At 48.5% G+C, this 26954-nt stretch overlaps 1 long non-coding RNA gene across 1 annotated transcript in view; it reads right to left on the bottom strand.

The window, feature by feature from the left end:
* Positions 1-11770: 11770 nt before the first annotated feature.
* Positions 11771-26954, bottom strand: part of LOC129015951 (uncharacterized) — a 33402-nt gene continuing 18218 nt past the window's right edge. Inside the window, exons 2-3 of the long non-coding RNA XR_008494696.2 lie at positions 12911-13091; positions 11771-12070 (exon numbers count right to left, since the gene is read on the bottom strand). This is a non-coding gene — a long non-coding RNA (uncharacterized LOC129015951). The remainder of the gene's footprint in view (positions 12071-12910; positions 13092-26954) is intronic.

Genomic DNA, 26954 nt, shown 5'->3' with positions numbered 1-26954 from the left:
TCTTTTCTGTCTCCCACGAGGGAGGACGACAGCTTATCTGATGGAAAGCCGGTCTCCTGCTGAGGATGGATTCGCAGCTTCACAGCAGGGGAGGGGACTCCTGCCAAGCACGCGGGGTTTTTGGGGAGAAGCATCTGGAGACTGTCTGGCCCCTGGTTTCACTGTCTGGACTCCGGTTGGGAAGGGGGGCAGCCCCCTTGTGCGGGGGTGATCAGGGGTTCTAGGGCGTCCATCACTGGCTGGCCCTGTCAGGGTGCACAGTTGGGGGATGCATGCAGGCTTGGGGAGAGCACGGCAAAGGGCCCAGAATTGCTGGCAAGCCTTGGACGGGTCAAAGGACGCATATTCAGAACTGCCCTGTTCCCAGGGAGGTCACTGCCCGACTCTCGGTGAGCTCAGAAAGAGCCCAGAACGGCCAGGTGTGGTGACTCACGCCTGTAATCCCAGCACTTTGGGAGGCCGAGGTGGGAGGATCACTTGAGGTCAGGAGCTTGAGACCAGCCTGGCCAACATGGTGAAACTAAAAATACAAAAATTAGTTGGGCGTGGTGGCACGCACCAGTAATCCCAGCTACCTAGGAGGCTGAGGCACAAGAATCACCTGAATCTGGGAGACTGAGGTTGCAGCGAGCTGAGATTGTGCCACTGCACTCCAGCCTGGGCAACAGAGTGAGACTCTGTCTCAAAAAAAAAAAAAAAAAAAAAGAAAAGAAAAAGAATTACTGAAAGCTCCAAAGAGCTTTTGTGTGTGTGAATTATATCCAAGGCTGGCTACATAAATAATTTTCAGGGCTTAGTGCAAAATGAAAAATCAGAAAAAAAAGTGCTGTGAAAGGTACTAACATAGAAAGCTTTGCCCTTTTCCACCATCCCTTTTTCCTTCTCTCCTTCCTCTCTCAGCTTGTCATGGTGGTTCTGTTTGCTACTTAATGTCATTTTAAGTAAAGAAAAATAAACATTTAAAATATTAACATACATTTTACAATTCTTTTTTTTTTGTTTTTGAGACTGAGTCTTGCTCTGTCGCCCAGGCTGGAGTGCAGTGGCACGATCTCGGCTCACTGCAGGCTCACTGCAGACTCTGACTCCCAGGTTCAAGCCATTCTCCTGCCTCAGCCTCCCGAGTAGCTGGGATTACAGGTGCCTGCCACCGCACCAGGCTAATTTTTGTATTTTTTAGTAGAGACGGGGTTTCACCATCTTGGTCAGGCTGGTCTCGAACTCCTGACCTCATGATCCACCCACCTCGGCCTCCCAAAGTGCTGGGATTACAGGCATGGGCCACCGTGCCCGGCCCTTTTTTTTTTTTTTTTTTTTTTTCTGAGATGGAGTCTTGCTCTGTTGCCCAGGCTGGAGTGCAGTGGTGTGATCTCGGATCACTGGCTCACTGGCTCACTGCAGGCTCCGCCTCCCAGGTTTACGCCATTCTCCTGCCTCAGCCTCCCGAGTAGCTGGGACTACAGGTGCCCACCACCATGCCCGGCTAATTTTTTGTATTTTTAGTAGAGATGGGGTTTCACCGTGTTAGCCAGGATGGTCTCAATCTGCTGACCTCAGGTGATCCACCCGCCTTGGCCTCCCACAGTGCTGGGATTACAGGCGTGAGCCACTGCGCCCGGCCCATCCTTTTTTTGTTTTGTTTTTTTGAGACAGGGTTTCACTCTGTCGCCCAGGCTGGAGTGCAGTGGCTCAAACTCAGCTCACTACAGCGTCGGCCTCCTGGGTTCAAGCGATCCTCCTACCTCAGCCTCCTGAGTAGCTGGGACTACAGGCACATGTCACCACGCCCAGCTCCCATTTTTTTTTTTTTTGAGACGGACTCTCACTCCGTTGCCCAGGCTGGAGTGCAATGGCGTGATCTCGGCTCACTGCAACCTCTGCCTCCCCGGTTCAAGCGATTCTCCCACCTCAGCCTCCCATGTAGCTGGGATTACAGGCACCTGCCATCATGCCTGGCTAATTTTTGTATTTGTAGAGATGAGGTTTCACCATGTTGTTGGGCAGGCTGGTCTTGAACTCCTGACCTCAGGTGAACTGCCCACCTCGGCCTCCCAAAATGCCAGGATTATAGGCGTGAGCCACTGCACCCCAGCCTGGCTACTTTTTAATTTTAATTTTTATAGAGATGGGATCCAGACAGCCCAGGCTGGTCTGGAACCCCTTGGTTTAAGTGATCCTCCTGCCTTGCTCTCCCAAAGGGCTGGATTTACAGGCGTGAGCCACTGTGCCTGGCCATCGGGTCTGAATTAACCCTGGGCTCCATGCCACAAGGCCACGGGTGACCTTGGCCTGTCTGTGGCTGGTTTGTGGCGTGAACGGGGGCTGGCTGCTGGGTCTGTGTGTGAACACAGGCTGTGGCTGCTCCCTGCAAAAGCCCAGGGTGTGGGGCTCCATGAGGCTCATCGTCTCCTCCCCAGCCACACGCATGCTACATTTGACTTCCTTTTCTAAAGTGTTCACCTGTGCAAATATTTGTGGTCGGCCCAGCCTGCTGCTGCCATGTCCCTTCGGCCGCCTGGGGTTGTCGCCGGGGCTGCGTTCTGGAGAAGAGTGTGTCTCTCAAACTCCGAGGTTTAATTCTTTTGCTCTCCCCAGGGACAGGCACCATCTATGTTCACCTGCAGAGCACGCACACACAGGTTGTATTTACAAAGCGATTAAGAACAATACAATGCAATTGTGAACACATCACAACTGTCAGGAACGGTTCACAGTCAGTCGTGAGAGTGTGCATTTGCCAGCTGGGAGCTCTCGGTGCACACACAGGTTGCAGCCTCACCCAGTGCTTCCAGCCAGCAGCATGGCCACCTGCTGCCCCGCCCGGTGTTCCGATGCTCACAGGCCTCCAGGGCTCAGGCCCCCAAAAAATGGCAAAACAACCCTCCTGTGATTCCCTGAGATCCTCTTTGGACCAAAGGTGCTTTCACCCTTTCTTTTCTTCTTTTTCTTTTTTCTGAGACAGGGTCTCACTCTATTGCCCAGGCTGGAGTGCAGTGGTGCGATCTCGGTTTACTTCAGCCTCCGCCTCCCAGGTTCAAGCAATCCTCCCACCTCGGCCTCCTGGGTAGCTGGGACCACAGGCTTGCACCACCACGCCTGGCTAATTTTTACATTTTTGGTAGAGATAGGGTCTCACTATGTTGCCCAGGCTAGCCTCAAACTCCTGGGCTCAAGCAATTCACCTGTCTCAGGCTCCCAAACTGCTGGAATTACAGGCATGAGCTGCTGTGCCTGGCCTCTTTCTTTTTTTCTTTTTTTGAGATGGAGTCTCAGTCTGTTGCTAGGCTGGAGTGCAGTGGTGCAATCTGTCAGCTCACTGCAACCTCCGCCCCCTGGATTCAAGCAAATCTCAGCCTCCCAAGTAGCTGGGATTACAGGCTCCCGCCACCACGTCGGCTAATTTTTTTTTGTATTTTTAGTAGAGACGGGGTTTCATCATGTTGGCCAGGCTGGTCTTCAACTCCTGACCTCAAGTGATCCACCTGCCTCGGCCTCATAAAGTGCTGGGATTACAGGCATGAGCCACCATGCACGGCCTTTTTTTTTTTTTTTTTTTTTTTGAGATTGAGTCTCACTCTATTGCCCAGGCTGGAGTGCAGTGGTGCAATCTTGGCTCAGTACAACCTTCACCTCCCAGGTTCAAGCGATTTTCCTGCCTCAGCCTTCCGAGTAGCTGGGATTATAGGCACACGCCACCATGCCAGCTAATTTTTGTATTTTTAGCGGAGACGGGGTTTCACCATGTTGGCCAGGCTGGTCTTGAACTCCTGACCTCAAGTGATCCACCCGCCTCAGCCTTGTAAAGTGCTGGGATTACAGGCGTTGAGCCACCGCGCCCGGCCTTGCCTGGCCTCTTTCTTGGAAGTTACACTGCACCGGAATACGATTCACTAGGGAGAGAACGTTTCATCCACCCTGGCTGGGACCAGTGCTGGGAGGGGTTCTGGGTTCCGGGGCTGATCCCTCCAGTTCTGACCCTGGCCGCCGGCAACTGGTCAGTTTGTGCCCTGGACGGATGGGCAGAAAATCAATGCTTTTGCTCTGCTGACAAAAGTGGTCCTGACAACTCCTGTGCCGGAGACCAATAAAGCCCCATGGACACAATTATTTACTACAAAGATGTAGCTATCGATTGAGCAGTTATGAGGATGAAGTGCAGGAAGGCACTGACATCAGGTGGCCTGCTATCTCCAGAAGGTGATGGGAAAGCCTAGCTTTTTAAATTTCTCTTTTGTAAACATTTTGAAACCTTTTTCTGGCCAGGCACAGAGGCTCACGCCTGTAATCCCAGCACTTTGGGAGGCCAAGGCGGGCGGATCACCCAAGGTGAGATCTTCAAGACCAGCCTGACCAACATGGGAAACCCATCTCTACTAAAAATGCAAAAATTAGCCGGGCGTGGTGGCTCACGCCTGTAATCCCAGCTACTCAGGAGGCTGAGGCAAGAGAATCGCTTGAACCTGGGAGGCACAGGTTGCAGTGAGCTGAGATCACGCCACTGCACTCTAGCCTGGGCGACAAAGCGAGACTCCGTCTCAAAACAAAATCAAAAAACCTTTTTCTTATGAAATGCAGTTGGCCCGTGACCAACACAGGTTTGAACTGCCTGGGTACACTTAGACACAGCGTTGTTTCTTTTCTTTTCTTTTTTTTTTTTGAGACAGTCTCGCTCTGTCATGTAGGCTAGAGTGTAGTGGCATGATCTCGGCTCACTGCAACCTCCAACTCCCGGATTCAAATGATTCTCCTGGCTCAGCCTCCAGAGTAGCTGGGATTACAGGTGCCCGCCACCATGCCCGGCTAATTTTTGTATTTTTAGTAGAGATAGATTTCGCCATGTTGGCCGGGCTGGTCTTGAACTCCTGACCTCGGATGATCTGCCTGCCGTGGCCTCCCAAAGTGCTGGGATTACAGGCGTGAGCCACCGTGCCCAGTCACACTTTTTCTTTTCTTTTCTTCTTCTTATTTTTTTTCTTTTTTTTGAGACAAGATCTCCTTGTTCCTCAGGCTAGAGTGCAGTGGCGCAGCCTCAGCTCACTGCAGCCTCGACTTCCCTGGGCTCAGGCAATCCTCCCACTTCAGCCTCCCAAGTAGCTGGGACTATAGGCGCCTGCCACCACACCCAGCTCACTTTCGTATTTTTTGTAGTGACAGAGTCTTGCTACATTGTCCAGGCTGGTCCTGAACTCCTGGCTCCAAGCAATCTTCCTGCCTCAGTCTCCCAAAGTGTTGGGATTATAGGCATGAGTCACTGTGCCCAGCCTCAAAGAAGATCAATCTTTTCTTTTGTTTGTTTTTGTTTTGAGACACAGTCTTGCTGTGTCGCCCAGGCTGGAGTGCAGTGGCGCAGTCTCGGCTCACTGCAACATCTGCCTCCCGGGTTCAAGGGATTCTCCTGCCTCAGCCTCCCGAGTAGCTGAAATTACAGGCATGCGCCACCACGCCCAACTAATTTTTGTATTTTTAGTAGAGACGGGGTTTTGCCTTGTTGGCCAAGATGGTCTCGAAATCCTGACCCCAGGTGATCCGCCCACCTCAGCCTCCCAAAGTGTTGGGATTACAGGTGTGAGCCACTGCGCCCAGCCAGATCACTGTTTCTGTTTTGATACTTTGGTATCAGGTGCACATCCTGTTTCTCCTTGAACTTGAGCCCACGATCTTAGCATTCACTGGTGGATTGAGTGGTTGAATTCCAGAAGTTCTCAGAATGGCCTTGTTTTCCTTGTCTACAGAATGAAACTCCAGCTGCTGGACGGCTTCAGGCAGTCATCCTATGGAGCATCATGATTTAAGGGACCCAGGAAAACTGTCACTATGTGGCTACCTCAAGGTGGTACAATTAGGTGAGCTGCTCCAATAAGTCACCCATCCAGACATTCCTGGAGGAGAAGTGACCTTTGGGCTCCTCTCTGTCTTAGGTTCGGGTCACAAATGTGACCTTAGGCATAGATCGAAAGGCACCCTTGTCTTCAAGCCCACGTTGCTGCCATCAGCATGTCACTTTCGTCAAGAGGAATATGTGCAATTAATAAAGGAGACAGGGCTGGCGGGAGCCAATTATAACAAACACATCAGATGCCAATAGCGCCGCACAAACACGCTTTCCCATTGATTCCTGACAATCATTTTTGGCGTCTGTGCCTCTCAGGGCCTGTTTTCTGCCCCTTTAGGGACCTTGGTAAAATGTCAGTTCCTGCGCCTTTCCCGAGCGTGCACACTTTCACCGTGTTTGCTCTGTGATACACCTGGGTCGTGTGTACAGAGAAACAAGGGGGTGCTTTCTGCTGCTGATTTTGCTTTGTTTGACTCTTCTCTGGTGCACAATGTAAGACTTAAAAGCCGTGTATGCCGGGTGCAGAGGCTCACGCCTGTAGTCCCAGCTACTCAGGAGGCTGAGGCAGGAGAATCTCTTGAACCTGTGAGGAGGAGGGTGCAGTGAACTGAGATTGCGCCACTGCACCCTGCCTGAGGGACAGAGCGGGACTGCCACTAGCACACCCTCAGTGATGGGTCCCTCACTCCAGAACTTTCCAAGGGGGCCCATTGATCCCATGACAGAACAGACTGAGTGAACCCACTTTTTGAATGTGCCTCCGACAACCCAGGCTCTGCCCACCAGGCACAGGCAGCACCAGTTCGTTCTCTGCCCCACAGCAGCGACCCCCTGTCTGTGAGTTTCCTCCCTGATCCCCTCGCGGGGCCTGACCCAATCTTGTGCTCAGTGCAGCTTTGTTGAGTCACAGCAGGTGCTTGGGGAGAGCTCCTGGCACAGAAACACGGGTGAGCCCCAAGCCCTGCCAGCTTCTGGAATCTCTGGAATGTTCTCCAACAGAACAAACAGCTCCGCGCCTGATGTTGAGTCTGATGTCACTCAGCTGTGTTCCAGGTCAGTTGTGCATCTGGGTCCACAGTGCCTTCCGGGTCGGGGGCGTTACCTGTGGGGCCAGGGCAGGCCAGACGCAGGCCCCACGGGAGGGAAACCGTTGAGAGCAGGACGGGCTGAACACATGGGTGCGGATTCTTCCCCTGCAAATGTCAAAGGGAACTCTTAACAGCGGTTATTCCAGGGACTAGGACACTTGCAAGTGTCCTAATCTAATTAGAGCAAATGGCAGATGTTCTTCCAGGGGGCTTTCAGGCGAGGGGCCAGAACGTTTTTCTTTTCTTTCTTTCTTTTTTTCTTTTTTTTGAGACGGAGTTTTTGCTCTGTCGCCCAGGCTGGAGTGCAGTGGTGCGATCTCGTCTCACTGCAACCTCCACCTTCCGGGTTCAAGCGATTCTCCTGCCTCAGACTCCTGAGTAGCTGAAATTACAGGCATATGCCACCACACCCAGCTAATTTTTGTATTTTTAGTAGAGATGGGGTTTCACCATGTTGACCAGGCTGGTCTCGAACTCTTGACCTCAGGTGAGCCACTCACCTCAGCCTCCCAAAGTGCTAGGATTACAGATGTGAGCCACCGCACATGGTCCAGAACGTTTTTCGAATTAGTGCTGGGATGGGTGTGGAGGGAGAGCTGTGCCCCTCCCCTCCGTAGACTGGAGAGGCTCACGGCAGAGCAGGCCTAGAACCCAGCTAGGCCATTGTGGTAGCAGCCACTGCCAGAGTCTACTCACTGCAATGGGAGCCCTCCTTCACCAGGTCGGGCCCAGTTGTCTGCAGCTGAACCAAAGCATGTTGCTGGCCAGAGCTCCTGAGCTAATTTCAGGACCACCAGAGTAAAGGGTCACTTCTGTCTTCAGCTCTCCTTGGACCCTGGCTCTTCTGCCTCCTTCCCACTGATAAAGGCCTACCTTTATGGACTTTATAAAGAAAGGAAATTCCTTTCTTTCTTTTTTTTAAGATTGGCTCTTTCTCTGTTGCCCAGGCTGGAGTGCGGTGGAGCAAACACAGCTCACTGCAGCCACCACCTCCTGGGATCAAACAGTCCTCCTGCCTCTGCCTCCCATGTAGCTGGGATCACAGCACGTACCATCGTACCCAGTTAATTTTTAAATTTTTTGTAGAGATGAGGTCTCCCTATGTTGCCCAGGCTGGCCTTGAACCCCTGAGCTTAAGTGATCCTCCCACTCTGGACTCCCAAAACGCTGGGATTACAGGTGTGAGCCACTGTGCCCAGCCCTAATTCCTTCCTTAAACAATTCCTTGTTTCAAGATCAACTGAGGGGTATGTAAGCAACAGAAATGCCTTTCTCACGCTCTGGAGGCCGGACACCCACACTCCAGGACAGGCAGGTCTGTGTCTGGTGAGGGCCCCCTCCTCGATGGCCATCTTTTCACTGTCCTCGCATGGCAGAAGGGGCAGATGACGGCCCTGGGGCCTTTTTTTTTTTTTGAGACGGAGTCTTGCTCCGTCACCCAAGCTTGAGTGCAGTGGCACGATCTCAACTCACTGCAACCTCCACCTCCCGGGTTCAAGCGATTCTCCTGCCTCAGCCTCCTGTGTAGCTGGGACAATAGGCGTGCACCACCACACCGGGCTCATTTCTATGTGTTTTGTAGAGATGGGAGTCTCACCATGTTGCCCAGGCTGGTCTTGAACTCCTGGGCTCCAAGTGATCCACCTGCCTCAGCCTCCCAAAGTGCTGGGATTATAGGCATGAGCTGCGGCACCTGGCTGTGATGAACTGCTACAGTGAATTTTACCAACGGGTTTGGAGACATCAGATGCCGCCAATACTTTGTAAATGTTGTGCATGAGAGACACCTGTGACCTACTTCATCTCACACCAGTGCTGGGTCCCACCCCCAGAAATTCTGGTTCTATTGGTCTGGGGTGTGAAGGCGGGGGCTGGGGGGGGGGGTGGTGGTTTAAAGCTCCCAGGTGATTCTAATTTGTAGCCAAGGCCAAGAACCTCTGCCCTGGAGCCTCCTCCTCAAAGTCTGCTCCTGAGAGTCCTTGGAGGGCGGAGAGCAGGCAGTCAAGGAAGGCTTCCTGGAGGAGGAGTGAAGAGGTGGCAGACAGTATTCCAAGCAGAGGGCAGGGCTCAAGAGAAGGCACAGAACAAAAAGCATCAAGGGGCTCAAGAGAAGGCACAGAACAAAAAGCAGCATTAAGGGGCAGGAAAGAACAAGCTTGATGTTCCTGAATGTCATAGCTGGGATACTGTGTGTGCAAATTGGAGAAGACCCAGCCTAAACAGGCTTGTGTGCAAAGGGAGTTTACTGGTGTCAGCATCAGCCCCATCTGGGAGCTGGTTTGAAAGGCAGGACCTCAGGCTCCTCCCAAGCCCCTTGAATCGGAATCTGCATTTTAACAAGACTCCTGGGCCATTCGTCTGCTCACTAATGTTTGAGAAGCATGGCTTTAGAAGATGAGAAATGGAAGCTAAAATTTAAGCATGTCTTTTTCATTTTCTTTTTCTGAGACAGAGTCTCGCTCTGTTGCCCAGGCTGGAGTGCAGTGGCACGATCTTGGCTCACTGCAACCTCCACCTACCTCCTGGGTTCAATTGATTCTCCTGCTTCAGCCTCCCGAGTAGCTGGGATTACAGGCACTCGTCACCACGCAGGCTAATTTTTGTATTTTTAGTAGAGATGGGGTTTTGCCATGTTGGCCAGGCTGGTCTCAAACTCCTGGCCTCAGGTGATCTGCCCACCTCGGCCTCCCAAAGTGCTGGGATTACAGATGTGAGCCACTGCACCCAGCTATTCTGTCTTTTTCTACAAGCCAACACAGCCTGTACTGTATCTGCACATCACATCTCCCAGGCTTTCTCATCTTTGCATACAAGTCCCGGGAATGCTACTTGTTGCTTGATAATGGGGCAACCCAAATTTTCCCTGCTTTACCCTCTGATCAGTAAGACCATGTCTTTTTTTTTTTTTTTTGAGATGGAGTCTTGCTCTGTCGCCCAGGCTGGAGTGCAGTGGCGCAATCTCGGCTCACTGCAACCTCTGCCTCCTGGGTTCAAGTGATTCTCCTGCCTCAGCCTCCCAAGTAGCTGGGACTACAGGCATGTGCCACCACGCCTGGCTAATTTTTTGTATTTTTAATAGAGATGGGGTTTCACCGTGTTAGCCAGGATGGTCTCGATCTCCTGACCTCATGATCTGCCCATCTCAGCTTCCCAAAGTGCTGGGATGACAGGCGTGAGCCACCGCACCCAGCTGAGACCATGTCTTATTCATCTTTGTACATCAACATAGTGTGTTGCAAGAATCCTGGAATGAGTTGGGTATAAAATCAGTATAGTACCCTAAAACTTAAAGTATAATAATAATACAATAAAATAAATAATAAAAAAAAGAAAATACTGATAACCAAAAAAAAAAAAAATGAAAATCACTGGCCAGGCGCGGTGGCTCACGCCTGTAATCCCAGCCCTTTGGGAGGCTGAGGCAGGCGGATAGCAAGGTCAGGAATTCGAGACCAGCCTGGTCAATATGGTGAAACCCCATGTCTACCAAAAATACAAAAATTAGCCAGTCATGTTGGCGGCTGCCTGTAGTCCCAGCTACTTGTGAGCAGGAGAATCGCTTGATCCCAGAAGGCGGAGGTTGCATTGAGCCGAGATTGCACCACTACACTCCAGCCTGGGCGACAGAGTGAGACTCCATCTAAAAAAAAAAAAAAAAAATCAGTTTGCAATTGATCATGTGGAATTCGAAATCATGGGCTCAAACGATTCTCTCACTTCAGCCTCCCAAGTAGCTGGGACTACAAGTGTGCACCACCATGCCTGGCTAAAGTTTTAACTTTTTTTTTCTCTTAACTTTTTTTAAGAGATGAGGGCTTGCTATGTTGCCCAGGTTGGTCTCAAATTCCTGGGCTCAAGTGATCCTCTTGTCTTGGCTTCCCAAGGTGCTGGGATTACAGGTGTGAACCACCATACCCAGCCTGATTCTTATTTTTTAATTTTTTAGACCGAGTCTTGCTCTGTCGCCTAGGCTTGAGTGCAATGACGTGATCTTGGCTTGGCTCACTGCAATCTCCGCCTCCTGGGTTCAAGCGATTCTCCTGCCTCAGCCTCTTGCATAACTGGGATTACAGGTGTGCGCTACCACCCCCGGCTAATTTTTGTATTTTAGTAGAGACGGGGTTTCACCATGTTGGCCAGGCTAGTCTTGAACTCCTGACCTCAGGTGATCTGCCCGCCTCGGCCTCCCAAAGTGCTGGGATTACAGGCGTGAGCCACTGCACCCGACCTCCTGATTCTTTTTTTAAGGGATGATTAGTAAAAAAAAACATGTCAGCAACTTGGGAGCAGTGCTAAACCAAGCCCTGTTTTTGCTTTACTTCCTAACCCCGAACCAAATGTAACTAAGCCATTGGGGACGTCCACTGCGTGGACACTCCCCTCCCTTCCACTTGTGAGCTCCTCAAAGATGAGGGCAACGCCGGCTCCAAAAAGCACATAACGCATGAATGAATTTGTGAGTGGGTGCAGACAACCTGTCTACACAGGTGTCAGCTTTCCTACTAGTGAAGCAAACTCCAACAAAAGATTTTTTTTTTAAGGCAAAGAAAAAAGAAAAAAGAGAAAAAAGCCTCCCATAGGTTGCTTGCCTCATGTGTCCCCAGAAGATAATGGATTGCATTGAAATCCAGGAGCCTTTTCTCTGAAACCCAAGGTCTGTGAGCAGCGGAAAGTGGATGGTTGGAAGATCTGATAAAAGAGTCTAATATTCAAAACAGCGTGGTTAAATGTGCACAGCCTCGAATGGAGACGTGAGCCACATGCTCTCAGGATGCACTGACATTATTTCGTTATCGAGATGAGGCACTCATGTTTTAGAAGAGTGATGGTGGAAGACAGCTGAAGATTTCCTGTCATTTGAGTGTTTATTTATAATCCCTCCCAGTCTCAGTCATTGCTCCTAAAAGCGTCCGCATCAAGATGATGATTAAACGCAAATACTTCATCAGGTGTCCCCTAAATCCCAGGGGTACAGATGGGCAGTCTGCAGGTACCTTCCGCCCTGCGCAGAGGGAGCATCGAAGCTGCAACCCAGGCTGGACCAAAGGAGGACACGCCCAGCGTTCTCCTCAGGGATCCCTTGATAAGGAGGAACAAGATCCGTTCATAGCTGAGTTGAGCTTTTCCTCAGGAATTCAGCTCCATCCACCTGTAACAAAAAACCCAATTTAGGGCTGGGTGCGGTGGCTCACGCCTGTAATCCCAGCACTTTGGGAGGCCGAGGTGGGTGGATCACTTGAGGTCAGGAGATTGAGACCCGCCTGGCCAACATAGTGAAGCCCCTGTCTCTACTAAAAATATAAAACTTAGCCGGGTGTGATGGCGCATGCCTGTAGTCTCAGCTACTCAGGTGGCTGAGGCAGGAGGATTGCTTGAGCTTGGGGGGTTGAGGCTGCAGTGAGCCAAGATCGCGCCACTGCACTCCAGCCTGGGTGACAAAGTGAGACTCTGTCTCAAAAAAAAAAAAAAAAAAAAAAAAAAAGGAAAGAAAAACAATCAAGCTATTTAGAGGAAATAATACACACTTTATTTATAAAAGTCTGAAACCAGGCTGGGCGTGGTGGCTCATGCCTGTAATCCCAGCACTTTGGGAGGCTGAGGCCAGAGGATCGCTTGAGCTCAAGGGTTCAAGACCAACCTGGGCAACATGGCAAAATCCTTTCTCTGCAAAAAATACAAAAATTAGCCAGCTGTGGTGGTGTGTGCCTGTAGTCCCCGCTACTTGAGAGGCTGAGATGGGAAGATGGCTTGAGCCCAGGAGGCAGAGGTTGCAGTGAGCCGATATCACACCAGTGCACTCCAGCCTGGGCAACAGAGCCAGACCCTGTCTCAAAAAAAAAAAAAAAAAAAGAAAGAAAAAGTCTGAAACCAAATTGCAACCTGTGCATCTTATGCAAATTGTACAGAAGTTGTATGCTAGTGATTACACTGAGTTGCTTTATGCACTCACTGTAGGGTTACCCTTGGGAATTTCTGATTCGAAACCCACCGAGGCAGCTCTGATTTCGCTGATAACTCCATCGCTCTTCTCCACCTTCTCCACCATGGATCAGCAGTTGGCCCATCCGTACCTGGCTGCACAATGGCTTGACTTTGACACGATAAACGGGAACTCGTTCATAATGAAGCCATCTCACACCAAATCTATGTGTTCTACAGTGATTTCAATGCTATTCAGGGAAGAAAAGTTTAACACAGACTTTACAAAACAGGAGATTGCCAGAAACAATATTTAGGTGTTTCCTTTACCATGAATTCATGTTGGAAGGTTCTGGATGCCTAGGAAAATATAATTCCACATAACTTAATTTTTTTGTTTGTTTTTGAGATGGAGCCTTGCTCTGTCACCCACGCTGGAGTGCAATGGTGCGATCTCGGCTTACTGCAAACTCCGCCTCCCGGATTCAAGCGACTTTCTGCCTCAGCTTCCTGAGTAGCTGGGATTACAGGCACGCGTCACCACACCTGGTTAATTTTTGTATTTTTAATAGAGATGGGGTTTCACCATATTGGTCAGGCTGGTCTCGAACTCCTGACCTTGTGATCCGCGTGCCTTGGCCTCTCAAAGTGCTGGGATTACAGGTGTGAGCCACCGTGGCTGGCTGACATAACTTAATTTTAAGAATGTAATAGAGGCCAGGGGCGGTGGCTCGTGCCTGTAATTCCAGCACTTTGGGAGGCCAAGGCTGGCGGATCACTTGAGGTCAGGAGTTTGAAACCAGCCTGATCAACATGGTGAAACCCCATCTCTACTAAAAATAAAAAAATTTGTCGGCATGGTGGTATGCCTGTAATCCCAGCTACTTGGGAGGCTGAGGCAGAAGAATTGCTTGAACCTGGGAGGCGGAGGCTGCAGTGAGCCGAGATCACACCACTGCACTCCAACCTGGGGCTCCTTCTAAAAAAAAAAAAAAAAAAAAAATTACATTAAATTTTATTTTGTTTTTGAGATGAGGTCTTGGCTGAAGTGAAGTGCAGTGGTACAATTACGGCTCACTGCAACCTCAAATTCCTGGGCTCAAGTGATCCTCCTGCCTCAGTCCCCCGCGTAGCTTGTACTACAAGTGCTCGCCAGCATGCCTGGCTAATTTCATTTATTTTTGTGTTTTTAGAGACAGGGTCTCACTAAGTTGCCCAGGTTGGTCTGGAACTCCTAGCTCATGCGATCTGCCTACTTTAGCTTCCCTAAATGCTGAGATTACAGGCGTGAACCACCATACCCAATCCACATGCCCTTCTGGTTTTTTTTTTTTTTTTTGAGATGGAGTCTCGCTCTGTCGCCCAGGCTGGAGTGCAGTGGCACAATCTCGGCTCACTGCAACCTCCGCCTCCCGGGTTCACACCATTCTCCTGCCTCAGCCTCCCAAGTAGCTGAGACTACAGGCATCCGCCACCACACCCGGCTAATTTTTTATATTTTTAGTAGAGACAGGGTTTCACGGTGTTAGCCAGGAGGGTCTCGATCTCCTGACCTCGTGATACACCCACCTCGGCCTCCCAGAGTGATGGGATTACAGGCGTAAGCCACTGTGCCTAGTGTGTTTTTTTTTGTTTGTTTGTTTGTTTTTTTGAGACGGAGTTTTGTTCTTGTTGCCAGGCTGGAGTGCAGTGGCGCAATCTTGGCACACCACAACCTCCGCCTCCCAGGTTCAAGTGATTCTCCTGCCTCAGCCTCCCAAATAGCTGGGATTACAGGCATGCGCCACCACGCCCGGCTTATTTTGTATTTTTAGTAGAGACGGGGTTTCGCCATGTTGGTCAGGCTGGTCTCGAACTCCCGACCCCAGGTGATCCACCCACCTCAGCCTCCCAAAGTTCTGGGATTACAGGCGTGAGCCACCATGCTGGGCCTCGCATGTTCTTCTTCTACAGCATCAGCCGTTGGCGGCAGAGCCTGCTCGAATCCAGCACGTCCTCGTCTTCACTAATTACAGCCAGTCCTCACTATAGGCTTTTGGAGACTGCAACTTTAAGCAAAACGACGTGTAACAAAAACTATTTTTTCCTCATTAACATTACAATGAAACAACGAACAACCTAATTTGAAGACCCGTTTTACTTCGTTTTGCTTAAAGTCAGTTTCCAAAGGTCCACTGATGATGTTAAATGAAAACTTCACATCTTATTTTGTAGAGATGCGGTCTCGCTATGTTGCCTAGGTTGGTCTCAAACTCCTGGGCTTAAGTGTTCTCCCCGACGTCGGCCTCCCAAAGTGCTAGAATTACAGGCGTGAGCCACCTTGCCCGGCCCTTTTTAATTTTTAGTTAATTAATTATTATTTTTTTTAGAGACAGAGTCTCGCTCTATCACTCAGGCTGGAGTGTAGTGATGCCATCATGGGTCACTGCAGCCTGGAACTCCTGTGCTCAAGTGATCTTCCCGCCTCAGCCTCCCAAGTAGCTGGGACTACAGGGGAGCCACCACAGCTGGCTCAGGAGAGGGCGTTCTAAGGAGGAGACATTCAAGCTGAAACCTCGTGAGTGAGAAGGAGCCAGGCGTGTGAAGAGAGTTGCAGCAATATAGAACATGCTGCGCAAAGGACCTGGGCCGGGAAAGAGCTTGAATTGTTCCCAGCACTGGAAGAAATCCAGAATGCTGGGCTTGCTGAGCTTTGGTGAGGAAGTCACAGAGGCAGGGTGTCCCAGGTCTTGCTGGGGGAGGTCCTGAGCCCAGGTTGTCAGATAAAATGTAGGGCTCCCAGTTAAATTTTTTTTTTTTTTTTTTTTGAGACAGAGTCTTACTCTGTCAGCCCAGGCTGGAGTGCAGTAGCGAGATCTCGGCTCACTACAACCACTGCATCCCAGGTTCAAGCGATTCTCCTGCCTCAGCCTCCCAAGCAGCTGGGATTATAGGCACCCACCACCACGCCTGGCTAATTTTCTGTATTTTTATAGAGATGGGGTTTTGTCATGTTGATCAGGCTGGTCTCGAACTCCTGACATCAGATGATCCGCCCGCCTCGGCCTCCCAAAGTGCTGGGATGACAGGCGTAAGCCCCTGTGCCTGGCCCACACTAATATGTTGATAATAGGGGAAACTGGGCGTAGGGCATAGAGAAACTCCCTGAACTAGCTTCTCAATTTTTCTATAAATCTAAAACTCTTCTAAAAAATAACATCTATTTTAAAAATTCTATTAGATAATTCTCATATCAACTTTCTGTAAAGGACTGACTAAGATTCTTCTATACTACATTTTTATTTATTTATTTATTTTTTTGAGACGGAGTTTTGCTTTTGTTGCCCAGTGGAGTGGCACGATCTCGGCTCACTGCAACCTCCGCCTCCTGAGTTCAAGCGATTCTCCTGCCTCAGCCTCCGGGTAGCTGGGATTACAGGTGTGAGCACCATGCACCACCACTCCTGGCTAATATTGTATTTTTAGTAGAGACGGGGTTTCTCCATGTTGGCCAGGCTGGTCTCGAACTCCCGATCTCAGGTGATCTGCCTGGCTCAGCCTCCCAAAGTGCTGGGATTACGGGCATGAGCCACCGTGCCCAGCCCTTTTTTTTTTTTTTTTTTTTTTTTTTTTTGAGACAAGGTCTTGCTCTGTCACCCAGGCTGGAGTGCAGCGGCACAATCACAGCTCACTGCAGCCTCAATTTCCCTGGGCTCAGGTGATTGTCCCACCTCAGGCTCCCAAGTAGATGGGACTACAGGTGAGCCACCACGCCTGGCTATTTTTTGTAGAGATGGGATTTCACCATGTCGCCCAGGCTGGTCTCAAACTCCTGAGCTCAAGCAATCCACCCACTTCCACCTCCCAAAGTGCTAGGATTACAGGCATGAACCACTGTGTCTGGCCCATTTTTACATTTTCAAAAAATGTATTGAATATTACACACATAGAAAGAAGTGCCCAAGCCATCAGTGTACAACTCAATGAATTTTCACAAAGGGGACCATTTACCATTGCTCAGACCAAGGAACAGAAGGTAACCAGCACCCCAGAACCCCCCTCACTCCCCTTCCTCTGCCTACTCCCTCCTCAGCAAGAGTAACCACGACTGGAACTTGTAAAGCTATGTATTCGTTTTGCTTATTTTTAAATCTTATATAAATGAATCATAGATGATCTCACACTGCATTTTAATAGACACCACAATTCTCGTTCACCTCTCTAGGGCTTTCAGCACTTCTCAAATCTTAGAAGTTGTGAGAAAAATGTATCATTCTTTTACACTCAACTGTGTCAAACATCCTAAATAAAGTTTCCAAACCCAGGAAAGCCAGGGACTGTCTGCGATTTGCTGTGGCTTCACCTGTTTGCGTCCAGGTTGCTCACGCCCACCTGTTCACCCTTATGAGACCCCCATCACATTAAGAAGATGGAAAACAGGCTGGGTGCAGTGGCTCACACCTGTAATCCTAGCACTTTGAAAAGTTCAGGCCAGGATCACTTGAGACCAGGAGTTCAAGACCAGCATGGCCAACATGGCGAAATTCCGTCTCTACTGAAAAAACAAAAATTAGCCGGGTGTGATAGCACATGCCTGGAATCCCAGCTACTCGGGAGGCTGAGGCAGGAAAATCGCTTGAACCCGGGAGGCGGAGGTTGCAGTGAGCAGAGATCGCACCATTGCACTCCAGCCTGGGCCACAAGAGCGAAACTGTCTCAAAATAAATAAATAATAAAAGTTTATCATATTTTATTATTTAGTCATAGCTTATTTAGACGATACTTGTATTGATTTGCCCACAGAGTCACTCTGGGTTGAAACAGAAAGCAGTCAGAAGCAATTCGTTCTCTCCGTTGGCATTAGAGCTAAGAATAAAATAAGTTAATACAGTCACTTCTACAGTATGACAAAACGTTCCCTCTTGATCAGTCATTTTCTGACCCAAGGTCACAGCTCTTGCAAAATTTTATTGTAGCTTGACAAACTCTCCATATCAACTCCACATTGCAAGATCTTTCATTTCTTCAATTAAACAACTGGAAATGGATACCATCCGTGTTCTCAGATTTACGGTGTCAATAAAGCCCATTATGATCACACCCTGCTGTTGAAAAATGGGATGGCAGGGAACTGACAGGCTGTTTTTAGGTCACTGTCTTACACAATACCAATCGCCGATCAGGTTGTTTCAAACGCTTTCAGCCATCGACCAATAGAAAAAGAGACTGCATACAACGTTTCATTCATGTTTTGCCAGGCTCCCAAATAAGCAAGATACATTTGTTGCAGCGGTCTCATATTTGTAAGTCTGTGGAAAAACCTGAAAATGTTTTTTTCTTGAAAATTTTTTGGAAAAAAAAGGTATTCTTTGTACAATAACTATAGAGAAAAGACGTTAAAATGTCACATATAAAGTGATTCCATATAAATTCAGTTTCTTTTTTTTTTTTTTTTTGAGACAGGATCTCATTCTGTTGCCCAGGCTGGAGGGCAGTGGCACAATTTCAGCTAACTGTAGCCTCAACCTCCTGGGCTCAAACGATCCTCCTACCTCAGCCTCCTGAGTAGCTGGGACTACAGACAAGCTACACCACACCAGGCTAATTTTTGCATTTTTTAAAATAGAGATGGGGTCTCACTCTGTTGCCCAGGTGGAACTCAAGCTCCTGGGCTCAACTGATCCTCCCTCCTCGGCTTTCCAAAGTGCTGGGATTACAGGCATGAGCCGTCGCATTCAGCCCAAATTCACTTTGTTTTTCTTTTTTCTTGAGTTGGAGTTTTGCTCTTGTTGCCCAGGCTGGAGTGCAATGGCTTGATCTTGGCTCACTGTAACCTCCACCTCCGGGTTCAAGTGATTCTCCTGCCTCAGCCTCCTGAGTAGCTGGGATTACAGGCACGTGCCACCACGCCCAGCTAATTTTTGTATTTTTAGTAGAGACGGGGTTTCACCATGTTGGCCAGGCTGGTCTCCAACTCCTGATCTCAGGTGATCCACCCACCTCGGTCTCCCAAAGTGCTGGGATTACAGGTGTGAGCCACTGCAGCTGGCTCAAATTCACTTTTAAAGTATTATTTTATGATGGGAAATATTGATAGAGGGTACATGTTGCATTTATAAGTTTTAATATAATTTTTCATTTATTAACCCATTGGACAACCCAGTAAAATGTCATTAGGAGTGAGAATCAGGAATGATGGATTCAGGGTCTAGTTGCAAGACTCATCACGGGCCATTAACCTCTGAAAAGCCTTTATCTGCTTCGGTTAGTGCTTCCAGAGTTTGCAGCACGAATATATGTTCACGAATATATGTTTGATATGATACTGAGAGTCCGCCTATTCAGAAGAAAAAGTTGCCCAGCTGGATTTAGTTTATCTTCGTCTCAGTGTTCTTTGTTTTAATTTTAAACTATTTGAGTATTAAAGATTGATTCTATTTGGGATGGTGGAAACATTCTGGAAATATACAATGATGATGGTGATACAACCTTATTAATGTACATAATGACACTGACTTACGCCCTTAAAAATGGTTTCGGCCGGCCTGGCGCGGCGGTTCACGCCTGTAATCCCAGCACTTTGGGAGACCGAGGCGGGTGGATCACCTGAGGTCGTGAGGTCGAGACCAGGCTGGCCAACATGGTAAAATCCCGTTTATACTAAAAATACAAAAAATTAGCCAGGCGTGGTGGCAGATGCCTGTAATCCCAGCTACTCGGGAGGTTGAGGCAGGAGAATCGCTTGAACCCGGGAGGTGGAGGTTGCAGTGAGCCGAGATCACGCCACTGTACTCCAGCCTGGGTGACAGAGTGAGATTCCGTCTCAAAAAAAAAAAAAAAAAAAGTTTCAGTGGTACATTTTGTTATGCTTTTTTTTTTTTTTTTTTTTTTGGTAGCAACAGGGTCTCACTAACGTTTCCCAGGCTGGTCTCAAACTCCTGGGCTCAAGCATGTTAGCATATTTTATCACAATTTAAAAATAAAGGCCAGGTGGCTGGGCATGGTGGCTCACGCCTGTAATCCCAGCACTTTGGGAGGCAGAGGCAGGTAGATCACCTGAGGTCAGGAGTTCAAGACCAGCCTGACCAAGATGGTGAAACCCTATCTCTACTAAAAATACAAAAAAATTAGCTGGGCGTGGTGGCGGGCACCTGTAATCCCAGCTACTCAGGAGGCTGAGGCAAGAGAATTGCTTGAACCCAGGAGGCGGAGGTTGCAGTGAGCCAAGATCACACCATTGCACTCCAGCCTGGGCAACAGAGCGAGACTTGGTCTCAAAAAAAAAAAAAAAGGAAAGAAAGAAAGGATCCTTAGATTGTTTGTGAATCAGTGGTCGCTTTGGCTCCTGTGGGGTTCGTTTTAGTATTCTATTTCTCCCCCACATCACTACCTTCTCCCAACAGCCGCTGCATCTGCCTCACAGTTGGCAGATACAGGATGCCAAGGCCAGGCGCAGTGGCTCACGCCTATAATCCCAGAGCTTTGGGAGGCCGATGTGGGAGGACTGCTTGAGCCAGGAGTTTGAGACCAGCCTGGGCAACGTAGCAATGCCTTATCTCTACTAAAAATAACAATAACAGGCCACTGCAGTGGTTCACACCTGAAATCCCAGCACTTTGGGAGGCCGAGACAGGCAGATGGCTTGAGCCCAGGAGTTTGAGACTAGCCCAGGCAACATGACAAAACCCTGTCTGTACAAAAAAATACAAAAATTAGCCGGGTACAGCCGGGCGCAGTGGCTCACACCTGTGATCCCAGCACGCTGGGAGGCCAAGGCGGGCAGATCACCTGAGGTCAGGAGTTTGAGAACGACCTGAGCAACTTGACGAAATCCCCTTTCTACTAAAAATACAAAATAATAATAATAATAATAATAATAATAACTGAGTGTGGTGGTGCATGCCTGTCGTCCCAGCTACTTGGGAGGCTGAGGCACGAGAATCGCTTGAACTCAGGTGGCAGAGGTTGCAGTGAGCAGAGATCGTGCCACTGCACTCCACCCTGGGCGACAGAGTGAGACTCCATCTCAACTAAAAAATCTTAGCTGGGCACAGTGGTGCATGCCTGTAATTTCAGCTACTCGGGAGGCCACGACGGAAGGATCACCCGAGCCCAGGAGTTCAAGGCTACAATGAGCCATGTTCGTGCCACTGCACTCCAGCCTGGACAACAGAATGAGACGCTGTCTCAAAATAAAAAGACATTTAAAAAAGGAAATGATTTAAGGGACCTAGCAGAGACTACAATTACCTTTTCTCTTGTTTAATTAATAAAGAGATGTCTAGAACATTTTACTGTGGCTAATATTCCTAGAGAGAATCAATTCTTTATTTGCTGATAACACAAATACAGGGTCCCAAAAGCATCTAACAATTCATAAAGTAATTTTTTCAAGATTAGCACCATGTTCCCACGGGAGCTCATGTTGCTTTCATCCACACTGCACATGTTGTAGGCCAGAATTTTATTCACCTGTTTATTCTGCCTCTTAGAAAATCTATTTTAATTCTTTAGGAAACATTACCAAGTAAAATTTTAACCTCAAAGGTTGATCAAAGTCACATTATAAAGTTGTTTTGCCTCATGTGCTGGTGAAATAGTTTAACACTTGTCTACACTTCAAACGAGAATTTACAAGTGAAATGAGAGGACTTGTAATTTAATTTTTTTTTTTTTTTTTTTTTTTTTTTTTTGAGGCGGAATCTCACTCTGTCGCCCAGGCTGGAGTGCAATGACTTGATCTCGGCTCACTGCAACCACCTCAGCCTCCCGGGTTCAAGCGATTCTCCTGCCTCAGCCTCCTGAGTAGCTGGGACTACTACATACTGAGGAAGATTTTCTGGTTTTTAAGAAAAAATTGGTTGGGCGTCGTGGCTGACGCCTGTAATTCCAACACTTTGAGAGGCTGACGCAGGCGGATCACGAGGTCAAGAGATCGAGACCATTCTGTCCAACATGGTGAAACCCTGTCTCTACTAAAAATACAAAAAATTAGCTGGGCGTGGTGGCCCATGCCTGTAATCCCAGCTACTTGAGAGGCTGAGGTAGGAGAATGGCGTGAACCCAGGAGGCGGAAGTTGCAGTGAGCTGAGATCGCGCCATTGCACTCCAGCTTGGCGACAGAGCAAGACTCTGTCTCATAAAAAAAAAAAAAAGAAAGAAACAATTGAGATGCCTCCTGAAAAAAAGAAGAAAAAGGTGGAGAAAAAAAAATATGTATTATATATATTTTATGAGACAGGATGTTGCTGTGTGGCCCAGGCTGGAGTGCAGTGGTGCGATCACGGCTCACTGCAACCTTGAACTGCTGGGCTCTGGGCTCTGGGGATCCTCCCACTGCAGCCTCCCAAAGTGCTGGGATTACAGGCACACACACCACACCCAGCTGATTTTTTGATTTTGTGGAGACGGTGTTTTGCCATGTTGCCAAGGCTGGTCTCGAACTCCTGGGATCAAGCGATCTTCCCGCCTCGGCCTCCCACAGTGCTGGGATTACAGCACTGGCATGCCTGGCGAAAATGTGATGTTAAAAGTGTTAGAAACCAATACAAGGGAAAGAATTTCCCACTTTGTGAGCTGTGGGTGTGCTTAATTCAGGGAAAATACGAACTGAAAGAGGGGAATGAATGGTAAAGCCAGTTCAGCAGGTGCACTCTGATGCACGTTAGTAACAGTTATCCACAGAAGGTAGCCTTTCATATTTTCCCATCCATTATTTCAGAGTATGCTAAATTTGACCTTTATGAGCTTTTTAAGGGAGTCATGTTTATCTACATTTTACACATTGTTTTAAGGTTCTAGAGAAGTAACTTCTAAGATCTTACAGCAAATTATTATTACTTTATTTATATTTATTTTTTTGAGATGGAGTTTTGCTCTTGTTGCCCAGGCTGGAGTGCAATGGTATGATCTCATCTCATTGCAACCTGTGCCTCCCAGGTTCAAGCGATTCTCCTGCCTCAGCCTCCTGAGTAACTGGGATTACAGACGTGGGCCACCATGGCTGGCTAATTTTGTATTTTTAGTAGAGACGGGGTTTCACGATGTTGGTCAGGCTGGTCTCGAACTCCTGACCTCAGGTGATCTGCTCACCTTGGCCCCCCAAAGTGCTGAGATTACAGGCTCGAGCCACTGCGCCTGGCCAAATTATTATTACTGTTATTTTTTCAGACAGGGTCTTGCTCTGTCACCCAGGCTAGAGTTCAGTGGTGCGATCACAGCTCACTGCAGCCTCAACCTCCCCAGCTCAAGCGATCTTCCCACTTCAGCCTCCAGAGTAGCTGGGACTACAGGCGTGCACCACCACGCCTGGCTAATTTTTTTTTTTTTTTTTTTTTTTTTTGTAGAGATGGGGTCTCACTGGGTTGTCCAGGCTGGTCTCAAACTCCTGGGCTCAAGTCTCAGCCTCCCAAAGTACTGGAATTATAGAAATGAGCCACCACACCCAGCTGATCATACAGCAAATTAAATTAAGGGCTAAAACTAGCAGCAAGCGCTATGGTACCAATCTGCCGGTCTCCCTGTCATAGCATGCAGCAACCTGGATATGCCCTATTAAGTGAATTTAATGCCCTCTCTCCTTTTTTTTTGCAGCTTTGTTACATATCAGACACGGATATTACTTACAAGTATTGAATGATCCACTCAGTAAACACCAGCTATGCAGGAGGTGCTACCTTAGCAATGGGAGCTTCAGTCTGGGAGGAGAGCGGGACGTATAAGCAAATAAATACATCACGTTTCCCACAGGGCGTGCATTTTGTGTTCATCTTCGTCCCGCTGGATCTGTCCAAACTTTTCATTTGACAGATAAGGAAAACGAAGTTCAGACGCTTGAGTGACACAGCTAATTAGTGGCAAGGCTGAGACTTTTGACCAGACAGCCTGACTTTTAGTTTCTACAATGCATGTGAACTCCTCCTAAACCCCATTTATTTTCTCATTTCAGACAACTGCGCAATAACACTGCTAAGATAAAAGCGCTCTGATTAATGCACACTGAAATTAAGCAGGTTGAGAAATATCTATTGTCCTTTTCTCAGAGTGATAATTTTAAAAATTGAAATCAGTCTTTTGTACTCGCAGTTTTCTCTTGCTTCCTTAAACATTTGCAAAATATGAGAACAATATAAATAGGTTCTCAAGCTCTGAGCAAACCCTTAACCATGTAAATAAGCCCCATAAAGAACAAAGCCTGGCCGGGTGCGGTGGCTCACGCCTATAACACCAGCACTTTGGGAGGCAGAGGTGGGAGGATCGCTTCAGCCCAGGAGTTCGAGACCAGCCTGGGGAACCTAGGGAGATCCTGTCTCTACAAAAAATACAATAAATTAGCTGGGTGTGGTGGGGGCACGCCCGTAGTCCCAGCTACTCGGGAGGCTGATGTGGGAGGATCGCTTGAGCCTGGGAGGTTCAGGTTGCAGTGAGCTGTGATTACATCACTGGACTCCAGCCTGGGTGACAGAGCAAGACCCTGTCTCAATAAATAAATAAATACATAAATAAATAAATACATAAAATAAATAAAAGTAGAGTAGAGTTGGTTCATTGCAACAGATACTGTCTGGCCCACAAAGCCCTTTACATATAGCAACTTACTGAAGAATTTGTGCCCCTGTGATAGACAGCATTGGAGGTTTCCACCTAGGGAAAGCTGTGGGGCAGCCCTGAGAGGCGTCATGTGGTAAGATTCATCCCTCTGAGGGCATGAGATGGGCTGGGGCAGGGGAGATGAGAGCCGCTGCAGCGTGCCGCTCCATCCCCCAACAACACTGCCAGAGCCCCGGGAGGGTGGCAGCAACAGATGTGGAGAGACAAGGGCAGGTGCTAAGGAAAAACAGAACCTGGCGCCTGATGATGAAAGTGGAGGAGAAGGCAGGATTCAAGGCTGCCTTTGAGGCTCTGCGCTTCAGTTACCAGGTGTTTTCCATAGAATTGGAAGGTGCTGAGCTGGCTTGGGGTGAGCTTAGGAGCTGAACTTTAGATACTTGGCAATGCTGCACACGGCTGGCAAGGTGGAGCTGGAACAGCTCGGTCAGGGATGTTCTTAATGGCCATGTAGGTGGCAAAGGTACACTGCAATGATTTAGGAGGGTTTAAAAAATTATATATGTTTATGGCCGAACGCGGTGGCTCACGCCTGTAATCCTAGAACTTCGGGAGGCTGAGGAGGGCAGATCATTTGAGATCAGGAGTTTGAGAGCAGCCTGGCCAACGTGGTGAAACCCTGTCTCTGCTAAAAATACAAAAATTAGCTGGGTGTGGTGGCGTGCACCTGTAGTCCCAGCTACTTGGAAGGCCAAGACAGGAGAATCACTGGAACCCGGGAGGTGGAGGTTGCAGTGAGCCAGGATTGTGCCACTGCACTCCAGCCTTTGTGACAGAGCGAGACTCTATCTCAAAAAAAAAAAGTGTGTGTGTGTGTGTATGTGTGTCTGTGTGTGTATGTGTGTGTGTCTGTGTGTGTATGTGTGTGTGTGTCTGTGTGTGTCTGTGTGTGTGTGTTTTATATAATGGTGCTGAAACATGGCCATGACAGCACTCCCAAGACATGGGCCCTTCCTTCTGTTATCACCTCAGTAAATTTCCCGTGGGATAGGCTTCCAAAGGTCAAAGCCTGTGCCTTGTGTGCTCATGCCCTCTTCTGCTCCCTCTAGTACGGGGTGCCAGACATGCAGCACGCAGGAACCACTCCAGGTCCCTGGGCACGGACTACGGACGCTGAGTTATTTCAAGCCCAGCGCGTTACTCACTTCAGCTCAGCACCTCTCACCTTGTCCTGAGGCTTTCAGTTCCAGTTTCAATTCACCGTTCAAACTTTTTTTAAATTTTTTAAATATTTATTTATTTATTTATTTATTTTTTGAGACGGAGTCTTAAAAAGCTTAGGAGCTGAGCTTTACATACTTGGCAATGCTGCAAATGGCTGGAGCGCAGTGGCACGATCTCGGCTCACTGCAACCTCCACCTCCCGGGTTCAAGCAATTCTCCTGCTTCAGCCTCTCGAGTAACTGGGATTACGGGTGCCTGCCACCACAACATATTTTTGCGTTTTCAGTAGAGACGGGGTTTCGCCATGTTGCCCAGGTTGGTATCCAACTCCTGACCTCAGGTGATCCACTCACATTGGCCTCTCAAAGTGCTGGGATTATAGGTGTGAGCCCGGCCTCCAAAGCTCTTAAACTGCTTCTTTTTGGCCCTAAACACGATTTCCACATCTAGTTCTTCCAGTACCTTTTTCAGGTTACCTCACTCCTCTTCTCTAGATAAACTTCTGCAAAAGTTTACAAAAATATCTGTAAATGTTAGTGTTATCTACAACCTATTTATTTATTTATTATTATTTTTTTCTGAGGTGGAGTTTCACTGTTGTTGCCCAGGCTGCAGTGCAATGGTGTAATCTCGGCTCACTGCAACCTCCGCCTCCCGGGTTCAAATGATTCTCCTGCCTCAGCTTCCCAAGTAGCTGGGATTAGAGGCACGTGCCACCATGCCGGCTAATTTTTGTATTTTTAGTAGAGATGGGGTTTCACCATCTTGGCCAGGCTGGTCTCGAACTCCTGACCTCAGGTGATCCACCCACCTTGGTCTCTCAAAGTGCTAGGATTACAGGGGTGAGCCACCACGCCTGGCCTACAATCTATTTAAAACATGATTAGGCCAGGCACGGTGGTTCATGCCTATAATCTCAGTGCTTTGGGAGGCTGAGGCAGGAAGATTGCTTGAGTCCAGGAGTTCAAGACCAGCCTGGGCAATATAGCGAGACCCCATCTCTACAAAAAATACAAAACTTAGCCGGCGTGGTGGTGTGCATCTATGGTCCCATGGGAGGCTGAGGTGGGAGGATCACCTGAGCCCAGGGAGGTCGAGGCTGCAGTGAGCTGTGATCGCGCCACTGCACTCCAGCCGGGGTGACAGAGTGAGACCCTGTTTCGGGAGAAAAAAAAAAAGATGATTAGTCCTTTGATGGAGTGAGGAGTGGGGGTGAGACTAATTATGCCAGTAATTGATCTATTAGTATTTCAGCTCCTGGGAGGAAGACTGTAGTCACGGGATCAATGTTGGAAAAGTTATAGTTTTGTTAAATAAATACAAGCTTATCTTGTAATTCATTAAAATAACTGTCAATTTTTTCC

This window comes from Pongo pygmaeus, chromosome 18 (assembly GCF_028885625.2).
Source record: "Pongo pygmaeus isolate AG05252 chromosome 18, NHGRI_mPonPyg2-v2.0_pri, whole genome shotgun sequence".
In the NCBI taxonomy this organism is placed as follows: Eukaryota; Metazoa; Chordata; class Mammalia; order Primates; family Hominidae; genus Pongo; species Pongo pygmaeus.
This window is presented reverse-complemented; position numbering and strand designations above follow the sequence as displayed.